This window comes from Macrobrachium nipponense, chromosome 19 (assembly GCF_015104395.2).
Source record: "Macrobrachium nipponense isolate FS-2020 chromosome 19, ASM1510439v2, whole genome shotgun sequence".
In the NCBI taxonomy this organism is placed as follows: Eukaryota; Metazoa; Arthropoda; class Malacostraca; order Decapoda; family Palaemonidae; genus Macrobrachium; species Macrobrachium nipponense.
Genome location: NC_061088.1, coordinates 26,847,401 through 26,858,868, shown reverse-complemented (window position 1 = coordinate 26,858,868; position 11,468 = coordinate 26,847,401). Strand labels below are relative to the sequence as shown.

The 11,468-nt window shown below is 33.9% G+C and overlaps 1 protein-coding gene across 5 annotated transcripts in view; it reads left to right on the top strand.

Annotated features, from left to right (window-relative positions):
• LOC135215357 (myosin light chain kinase, smooth muscle-like) overlaps window positions 1-11,468 on the top strand; it is a 473,102-nt gene that overhangs the window by 82,947 nt on the left and 378,687 nt on the right. The window lies entirely within an intron of this gene.

Below are 11,468 nucleotides of genomic sequence, written 5' to 3'. Positions count from 1 at the left end.
CTCCATATATGCACCCGAAAATACCGAAAATATATATATAATATATACATTTTATTATATATATTATATATATACTATATATATATATATATATTTATATATTATATTATATATGTTTATATATATTATAGATTATGTATATATATATCTTATTATTATATATAATATATTATCCAAAGCGATAAGAATCGACCTCGTCATAACCACTGACTTGGTTATAATACTCATTACGTATTCGCCCATGGTAATTACTTTACTTTGGCACATGAAGCAATAAATGACACCGTCACCATTTTTTCCCATTCATTACCTGGGGAAGTCTGTGAGAAATAGAAAGTGAGGGGAAGAAAATTAGTAATGAGAAATAGATAAAAAATGACGTAGTGAATGTAAGTGTATTCATATGCATATGCACATGTATGCAAGCTTTTACCCGTTGGCATATACGTTCCTGTGACCATCTGTGAGGGACTGGCTTGGGGCTGGCAACTTCTGTGTAATCACTCTTTATGAACACCATGACATTTAATATGCACTTGTATTCCGTAAATGGATGAGCTGATGCATAACGCCTTATTGTTTGAAGTCTTCTGTACTTGTTCGTGATTTATAATCGGTTGATTGGTAAATGGTACATTTTAAATCATGGTAGTTTTCTTATCCGTTCTTAATGGCAGTGACAAAAAGAGGCATATTCATATCCAGAACAAAAATAAATGTTCACTATTTCAAGAGTGAGGTAAGGACTTGAGTTTCAAAATATCCATTAATTTGGCTTGCACTGTCTGGTGGTGTATTGCTCTGATTAGATAAAGACTATTCGCCGTCTGGTTTACCAAATATGTCCCCTTGTCTGTTATTTTTTTTTTTTTTACTTATTGTAAATTTACTTCTCTGTTCTATCTTTAAGCCATTATTCTTTTACAATCTGGACTATATTTTGTCATTATTTATCCAAAACCGGTGTTTGTGATCGGTGAATTGTAAATTAAAGATTTATTTGAAGTACAAGAACTTTCACAATATGAATGATACATCTGAGGGGAAGCAAACCGAAAAATAGCATTTTAAAATAAACTGAATGATGAATAAAACTAAATACTAGTTAATACAAAAGACCTAAGGTACTCAGAGAAGTAATTCTACGTCAGCTGACGTGAATCAGGTAATGAGCGACCTCGACCCTTGACTACAGCAATGTGACTACGTAACCTGTTTTTATAACGCGTCGCCGTAACTCGATCCGGATAGGGGAAGTCATCGTTATTTGTGTGGGTAAAAATAGACGGAGCAAGTTAAACGCCCTATTTACCAGCCGAGGTGACAGGGCGACTGACGAGACGCTGGGATTGCGTCGTAAGGCAATGTTATCATTAATGACGCCAGGTGTATTAATGGCGGGTCCTACGGTTTTGTAATTCTCTCTCTCTCTCTCTCTCTCTTCTCTCTCTCTCTCTCTCTCTCTCTCTTTTCATGAATTAATTCATATCCACGGTATTCTTGACTTCTTTGTTATATGTATATGACTTTCCTGCTTGTATATTGATTTGTAGAATACATTTGTTATATATACATATAAATTGTGTTTGTATTATATGTATTATCATATTTATTAATTATATGTGCCTTTTCTCTCCACCAGGTAAGGCTGCGCTTTGTGAAGACTCTACTTCTCCGAGCAACTTGGGCAAGTACAAGACCATTTCATTTCTTCTCTGGAGACCTTAATGACTGAACTGAATGGGTTTGTTAGAGATGAGTGTTCATTGCAGGTGGATTTTTCCATCCTGGGTAATAATGCTGTGATCGTGTTTTATATTCAGTTTTAATGCAGTTTTAAATGGAGTCCGGTTCGTTATATGGTAGAAGCATTTACGTATGCTAAAAAAGACGATCGTGAAAATATGACTAAGGTTGAAATATAAAAGTACTTCTCTCTGTTTCATTTCTTAGAATACGAAATCTCCTCCGACTTTTATATTTGTTTTAGTTTCCTGTAAAAGAAAATTATTGAGATGGCTTTTTGTTTGTCCGTCCGCACTTTTTCTGTCCGCCCTCAGATCTTAAAAACTCTTGAGGCTAGAGTGTTGCAAACTGGTATGTTGATCATCCACCCTCCAATCATCAAACACACTAAATTGCAGACCTTTAGCCTAAGTAGTTTTTATTCTAGTTTAGGTTAAAATGAGTTATGCTCGTACGTCTAGCACCGCTGTAGGTGCCAAGAGTACAGGCCACCACCGGGCTGTGGTTTAAAGTTTCATGGGCCGGGGCTGTGAATTTCATACAGCTTTATATGCTGTAAAGAAAACTCGATAGAGCCGAAGTTTACTTGTTTAATCTAGAAACCACTTGATCCCGGTGTATGCGACCACAGTCGTTGCTTGCTTGTTTACAGAAACAAATCAGTGGTGAACTGATCATATCTTAGGAAAATATTACCTAAATTCGCGCCTTGCAGTTTTTCCATAGTGACCTCGTCGTACCTTCTGTAGTCGTTGCGAGACTCATGAATTTAATTATCGTAATTAGGAGCACAGATGGGAAAAATCGCTCTGGTTCACTTTGCCTGTCGTCTAGTATTGTTGCTATTGAATTGCTCTTCTTTTGTGATGGTAGATTTGCCTTTTAAAATCGAGCAGGTTATAAGATAATGGAAGCAAGGGAGAACTATCATTGGATATAAAGGAGAGTTCCTAAAACTTAAGGAGTCAAACAGTCCACAAAATCTTGAATTCTACAAACTCATTAACATACATTATATTTTACATTGGATGGACAGCACTTTCTCAGTTATATATTTTTTTATTATAGAGAGAAAAAAGTGTTTTATTTGTTTTTTGTATGGGAAAGGAATGCCTTGCAAGACATTTATCAGTGCTTGTATGGGACAGAAGAAACGTATTCTATATGGCGAAAAAGTTACATCGATATATGATGTAGTTTGTGGTTTTCAACTTTGCAAGATATATATTGTTGTTCGTATGGGATACAAAGTTCTCGGATATTTATCGCGTATTTATTTTCGGCAGAAAGCTCTAATATTAACAAGCGTTTGCATAAGACACAAATGATTCAAATGCGAATGGACGTAATAATTATCAGGCTTATAAACTACAAATACATCTGATTTTTTTGCATATTCACTTGACCTCATACACACCGATACGATGAGTATCCTCTTGCGTGAGTTTCAAGGATCCAATCTATAATGAATAGCTTTTCTATTTTCCTTGACCCAGTTCTTTGGTCAGTGTACGAACGAAAGACGTCACAGGCGGGCAAATTATGCTCTGCCACGTGGCTTATGGCTCGAACGAAATAATCTCCACTTCCATTCAGTATTGAAGCGGTGATTCATCGTCATTATCAACGATATCATCATCATCTCTGTTGTGAATACCTGTGTGGACGATTCAAGACGATTATTTTGCATCAAAATCAGCCCCCCCCCACCCCCCCCCCCACCCCCATTTCTTATTGGGTTTATTTGTCTTGGAATCGCTTCTCTCGTGATAGTTCACAACGATCGTTGCCTAATGGGTCCTCATAATGGTTTACGAAAGGTTTTATCTAGTTATTTTGTTTGCGCTCGAAGGAGATAGACTTTGAAAAGAAGACGTGGGTTTTTCCTTTATTTTGTGGAAAGAGGAATGTGCCTTCTTCTTTATATATATGTATATATATATATATATATATATGTATATATATTATATATATATATATATATATATATATGTGTGTGTGTGTGTGTGTGTGTGTGTGTGTGTATGTATGTATGTATGTATGTATTATAACCTTCACTCTCTTTATAGACAGATTATTCATCGTTTCCTTCGTAATTAAGCTCATAACCCTTATTGCTTGCTTTTCATTGTTTTAGTTATTACCGAACTTGGGCGAGAAAAGGTTATCAGGTTGGCTGCCCCTTATGAATAACGGCCGTAATAAAAATAACATTTTAGGCCTGATTTTCTAATGGCTTTAATCTTTATTCTTTGCTTGTCGAGGGAGTTGTAATAATAATAATAATAATAATAATAATAATAATAATAATAATAATATTAATTTTTATTATATTATTATTATTATTATTATTATTATTTATTATTATTATTATTATTATTATTATTATTATTATTATAGAATAGCACGCTAAGATTACATATCTACACGTATTATTGTGAATAGATAAGGCGTTTTAATAATTCATGTAAACTGTTCACTGTTCAGGCGACAGTGATAATATTTAAAAAAAAAAAATAAAATAAATAAAAATCACGTTTGATTTAGGATGGGCAAATCGCGTAGAGTTTCTTTCGCGTTCGGGAAAACTTTCGTGACAGTATTCCCACTCAACTATTGACTGCTCATTTTTTTTTCATTTTCCTTTTTTTTTTTTCTTTAACATGAAGAACTTTATTCGTCGTACCTTTAGCCAGATGCATTATTTAATTGTTTCCAAGGCAATGTAACCTCAATGTTAAGGGATACTAACGATTTAATGTGTTAAGAGTCTGCAAGTCACTTGAGAATATGACAAAATATTGAATTATATATTTATTTATATAGTATATATACATATTTTTATATATAATTAAGTATATTATATATATATATATTGTATGTATATATAATATATATATATATATATATATATATATATATATATATATATATTATTAATATATGTATATATGTATATAGGTATATATATATTTTTATATATAATTTAAAGTATATATATATATATATTTATTATATATATATATGTTTGTATATATATGTATATTCAATGTATGCATTATATTAGTGTCTGTAATATTGGTTATCGCTAATATACTTTCACCTGTGTAGTGTAAGTTACCGTACTGCATATCACATCAGTCTGTTTGTGTTATCAGCTTACGACGTGCGCGCACCGACCGTTAGAAACATCTTGAAAGCGAAAGGGTTTACACTGACTGGCCTCTCCCCCAGCCCTCCACCGAGCGTGTCAGTGTTGCCATTATATCGCAGTACTGTTTCAATATAGAAAAAAGAATATTCGAAAATATTGATTTCATTTCATAATTTTTTTCATACTGATCCATAGCTTTGATTATGAGGACATATGAAACCTCTCATGGATAGCGGTGAGAAATGAATGTGCTTTGATGCAATATGTGAATTATTGTTAATATTAATTTTGTAAGGTGGCAACATTGCTACTTCATTTTCTCCTTCAATAGGCGAATAGGCTTTTCTCTATGGGAACAACTGTCGGAGTGGAATAAATAGCTCCTCTTTCTCTTACCCACATTGATTTCACAACCGCTCCCCCCCCCCTCACCCCCCCCACCCACCCACACCACATCCCCTCCCTCCTCCCGCCTTTCCCCTTTAATCAAAGGGGTATTGTTGCTGAACAGAATTCTTGTGAAAAGGAGCTGTCCATCAGCCGATATCGTCGTCATGGACACTACACTTTCACTCTCCCTGTTCGTAAACGTTAACAGTAATTAGCCTCACCATCTCACGAAGGTGGCATTGTTTGGGTGACCGAAGATCGCCGAAGTTGCAGCGTTCCGCTTGGGTGGCTCTGGATTCAGTCCTCGTTTTATTCACCATCACTTTTTTTCCTTTGGATGGCACACTGTAGATGATACTGAAGGGCGTTTCGCGGCGTTCCGTTTTAAGCCCACCAGCTACGTTCGTCTCTGTCTTTTGCTGTACGTCTGTTCCTGCTGGAATCCTCCTACTTTGCTGTCCATCTTCTCTAACTTTCTCTTGCTTCGTTTTCTGTTTTAAGGACCTTTATACTTCGGGTAAACCCTGTGAAAGCATAGAAATGTAATAATAATAATAATAATAATAATAATAATAATAATAAACTAATAATAATAATAATAATAATAAGCATCATGTTTTGTATAATAGAGTAAAATTTAAAAAAACAAACAGTGTTTATCAAGTAGTGTTATTAATGATAATAATACGGCACCAGCCTTGGTGGCTTGACCTCTCAATAATAATAGCATTGATAACAGCATCGTATTTGGTGCATTTGAGTAAACCGTAAAAATCGAAAAATGTTTACAAGGTTAATAATAATAATAATAATAATAATAATAATAATAATAATAATAATAATAATAATAATAATAATAATAATAAATAATCAATAGCAATAATAACATTGATAACAGCATCATGTTTTGTGCGTTTGAGTAAACGGAAAAAATCGAAAAATGGTTACAAGGTTAATAATAATAATAATAATAATAATAATAAGCATCATGTTTTGTATAATAGAGTAAAATAGGAAAAATAAATAACGTTTAACAGGTTGATAATAATTAATAATAATAATAATAATAATAATAATAATAATGAAAGGGTACCAGGCTTGGTGGATTGAACTCTCAACAATAATAGCATTGATAACAGCACCATGTTTTGAATAATACAGTAGAATAAATAAGAAAATAAGCAACGTTTACTAGGTTGATAATTAATAATGATATTAATAATAATAATGACAAGGTACCAGCCTTGGTGGCTTGAACTCAAAATAATAATATCCACAATAACAGCATTATGTTTTGAGCGTTTGAGTAAAATTTTAAAAAATGAACAATGTTTACATATCGTCAGCAGACGCTCCCACAAAGCACAGCCCACGAGGATGATTCGCCTATCCCGATGGACGATCAATTTCCTGTCATGTCCGGTCATGACAAACATTGAAGAGAGATAATCATGACAAATGGACCAGCGGATCAGCCAGTCATTTTTCTGTAGGGAAATTGGCTTCTGGGAGAGGGGTGGCTTCGATGACCTCAGGTGTAAAGGACATCTGGTAACTTATTCTGCGTAGAAGAGGAAATAAATGGACGGTATTCACCAGAATTGTGTAAATACAAATGCGTCAAGAAAACCGTAATATATTGGTTTACTGTTCTCGAAATTCCTATGAGCAGTTGTAGCTTGTTTCATTGTACGATGAATGTCTTATTTATTAAATAAGGTAATAGGAAATGTCAGTATTTGCGTTAATGTTTATAGATAAGATTAATGATGATTCAGCTATACTACTATAAAGATTCAAGGTGATGTAAAGACCACGTTTTTTCATGTTACGAGAAAACTTATTCTCATAATGTTTGTGAAGTGGATTTTGCTTATTTAAATCATTGTTAATCTTATCTAAGTTGAAATTTAACGTAAATACTGACATTTCCTATTTCCGTAATCACCAAATAAGATATTCATCTTTTCGGCGAATCAAACTACAATAGTTTTATTGGAATTTTTGAGAACTGTAAAAGTAAGGTAAGGTTTTCTTGAAGCATTTGCATTTACACAATTCTGGTGAATATGATGCAGTTACTTCCTTTTCTAGGCAGAAAAATTTAGGTGTCCCTTACACCTGAGATAACACACACACATACATATACATATATGTATGTATATATATTTATGTATATATATTCATTTGCATTGGTAATTTATTTATCCAGTAATTGCTTTTATGTATAGGTACTTACATCATGCCCCGTTTGACTGCAGACAGTAGGCTGTTTGCAACCAGAAACACCCATCTATTCCCAGTGACGAGCATCCTGTTTTCCTGAAAAGAAAAGAAAAAAAAAGTGGATATGAAGATTCACGAAGCTTCTTACAACTTTTGAGTCCTTGAAAGCTTTTTTTTTTTTTTTTTTTTTTCATATTTCCATTTTTGTCTCTGAAAGCCCAGAGACTGTCGGAGGTGTTGCAACGTCGAGAGATCCCACCTGACTGGCGGGAGTCACGATAAGCGCTCGGTGACTCAGTCCTGGGGTTCCTGGTAGCGCTATTTTCACCGCGTCTTCTCTCTCGAGCCCATCTTTTGCGTCGTCAGGACACTGGCAATTTCTTTCATTCTCGGCCGTGTTTTGCATAGTGGCGATTCACCGTGTTATGAGATGGCATCCTCTTTGGGAATTATCCTTTTTACTATTTTTTTTAATCCCGGGGGATTTAATTCTATCATTACATCTAAAGAACTTCGTATTTAGTTGCCTATTTTAGGAGAGGGACGAAACCTTGAATTAAGAAAGGACACAGCAGCGGAATAATAATAATAATAATAATAATAATAATAATAATAATAATAATAATAATAATAATAATAATAATAATAATAATAATAATATTGTATCAGTTCTTTCTTTAATGATAACTTGGTAATTTGATTATTGAAAGCTCAATTAAGTATTCGAAACTATATACAAAACTAAATCATGACATTGATTAGAAAAAATCACCCCCAACTTTTTTAATATTATAGCACATTTTTGACGAACAATACGTAAATGGAGTCTATTTAAGTAAATGAATACTATATAACCGAGTAATTCAATGAATACTAAACAGATATAGTTAATGCATCGTCGGAGAAATATGTACTGCTCTGTTGCAATATTGGCAACAAGGCTAATATAGTTGATGTATATACATACATTAATACACACATATATACAGACATACATACATGCATGCATATAGTAATTTCGTTTTTATGCACGTTCGACTGACTGCTTTTTGTTACCGGGGAGTACTTCCTTTGTTAGCGAAAAATACGCGTAGAAGAGTATATATATATATATATATATATATATATATATATATTATATATATATATATATATATAGTATATATAGTATATATATATTATATGTATATATATACATATATATATATATATATATATATATATATATATATATATATATATATATATATTCCGGGTATTTTTCTTTTCACGTTAACAATATTCAGAACAATCTGCGGAGGCCTAGAAACGAGGGTCTTTGAGCAATCTACGTTCGTCCTCGAGTTTTTTTTATTTATTTATTTTTTAGTGCAAAGGCCACTAGAACATACACCGTAATTTTTTTTTTAGCTGAAGTCTGAAGACATCAATAAAATGGAATAGTAATGGTGTTTTAGATACATTACTCAAGTTATGCTTACAAGGAAGGGAGTTGTAGAACCAATACTATATAATGAGTTCAAGTCAGTGGTGTTATGAAATATTTCAAGTTTTTTTATAACTTATTTAGGTATTTTTTGTTTTAATTTTTACATTTTAAAATCTCAGGTCACTTATATTCTGAGCTGCCATGTTTAATCACTTCGAAAAGATTCGTCTTAACCAAATAAAAAAAAAAAAATAGCTTTAACACGTATTTTGAAGAACATTACCGAAAGAGATGGTGTGAGCTTTGTCATACTTCATTCTGAAACGAAAACATTTTTAATAATGATTACTCATGACCCACTTTGACCTTGGAGTACGAAACAAAGCGCATCGTTATTATTATTTTACCACCAGTTTAAGGTAAATGACAAGAGTTGAGGAGGCTATAAATCTCTGCATATAATTGAATACATTTTGTGTGGAAAATTGTTGTGCTTTTGCGTATAATAATAATAATAATAATAATAATAATAATAATAATAATAATAATAATAATAATGATGATGTGTCATAAAAGTCCACTTTTATATAGTTTATTATACATAGTAATATACTTTATTATATAATTGTGGATTTTTGTGACACAAATTGTTCATCATGAGGTTGAGAATTTCTTAGCAGTATAATAATAATAATAATAATAATAATAATAATAATAATAATAATAATAATAATACTGAAATTTAAATAAACAAAAGCAGAATATCTAACCATGTCGTTTGTAAACTTATTGTATCATTTACCTGCCGACGAGATAAATATATAAGGAGAAGGATAGAGAGGACGTTATAAGATGAATACCGTTGAAACAACAATTGTTTTTCAATAATGATAATAATTGTAATTATTATTGTTATTATTATTATTATTATTATTATTATTATTACATTTACAAATCGAAAATTATAAAAATACTAATATTAACACTTCAAAGGGAATCTGGACGTGTCCACATTTAGCACACGTTCCCTTTGAAGTTTTAATATTAGTATGTTCATAATTTTCGATTTGTATTGTAAATGTATTATTTATATATATATATCCCCATTAATATTATTTTGACATTTTATTATTATTATTATTATTATTATTATTATTATTATTATTATTTTATTGAAAATAATGGCAGAATTCACAGAATTGATTTTGTACAATATTCTTTCAATTCTCCTTATGATTTTTCTTTCTGGCACGCTGGTATTATAAAGCAGCTGTCCAATGTTCATCGTGCTGTAGGTCGTCAACGGAAATTTCGGGCGGGCTGGTGTTATCAAAAGCAAAACTGGTTATCAGGGACAGGCTGGGGTCGTCAACAGGTATACAGGTGGGTTTCGTAGATCGGAACAGGCCGTAGTCGTCAGGGGTCTATCCGGTATTTCTTGTTATTTCTTCTTTTCTGGTTTTCAAGGCGTCTACATGTTTCGGCCACCTCGTTTGGCCATCTTCGGGACGGGATCGCTGAGTGCAATGGTCTGTGTCAGATGTATTCACGCTATTTATTGCATTCGGTTGGCTTGAAGAAACGGGTACCTCACTTTTCATTGGCAATACCTGTGACGTCACGAGCGATGTCATCAGGGGGCCCGTTGCTGGTTGGCTGTCCTCTTCGTGGGCGGAGCCTCATCCTTATTGGTGATGGTGGAGGTCCCTCGAAGGGCGTGCTACCAGGTCGTCCTCAGGGCGAGAGCTTGAGGCTGCGATCACCCTCAGGGTTACTAGGGACGTCCTCAGGATGAGAGCTAATGCTTCTATCATCCTCAGGATCCCTCTGGTGCGATGGTCGTTGTGGGGCGGTGTCTGCTGCTCTCCTGACGGCGGTGGGGAGGAGGAAGGTCTCCTGTGTGATGTTTAAACTGGGCTTCTCCCTCCCGATGTGCAGCGCTTCTAAGATTCGCAAACGACGTAGATCGGGTGCCTGGTCGATAACCTCGAAGTTACCGACGATGTCGCTGCGTCGGATTCTTTTATTATGGGCAGTCCTTGCATGATTAAATATACCGCTCCTTCCTGCGCGTGACAGGAGATCCTCTTGGAGAGGCGCATTGACGTCATCCCGATGTAAGTTCCGAGGCATCCTCGGATTGGGCACGTGTATCTGTAAATGACGTTCGTCCTCTTCAAGGGATCCTGCAACGGTGCGGGGTTATTTTTCATAATAAGACTGCATGTTTTTTTACTTGTATAAAATATGATCAAGTTAATTATTGCACAAAATCAATTCTGTGAATTCTGCCATTATTTTCAATAAAACTTGTTTGAAAGAAGGTGCAAGCACATTCTCATAGAAGAACTATGCAAGGCCGTATGACTAAAAATAGAAAACAGCGAGAAGGAGAAATAACAATCGGTCTTTAACGACGGCCTAACGACGTTCAGAATGCAATCCGCACGCACTTAGAATTTGCAGGCAGGGAACAATGCAAGTGCAGTGTGCCATTGAGATACTCTTAGTATGGAAGCGAGT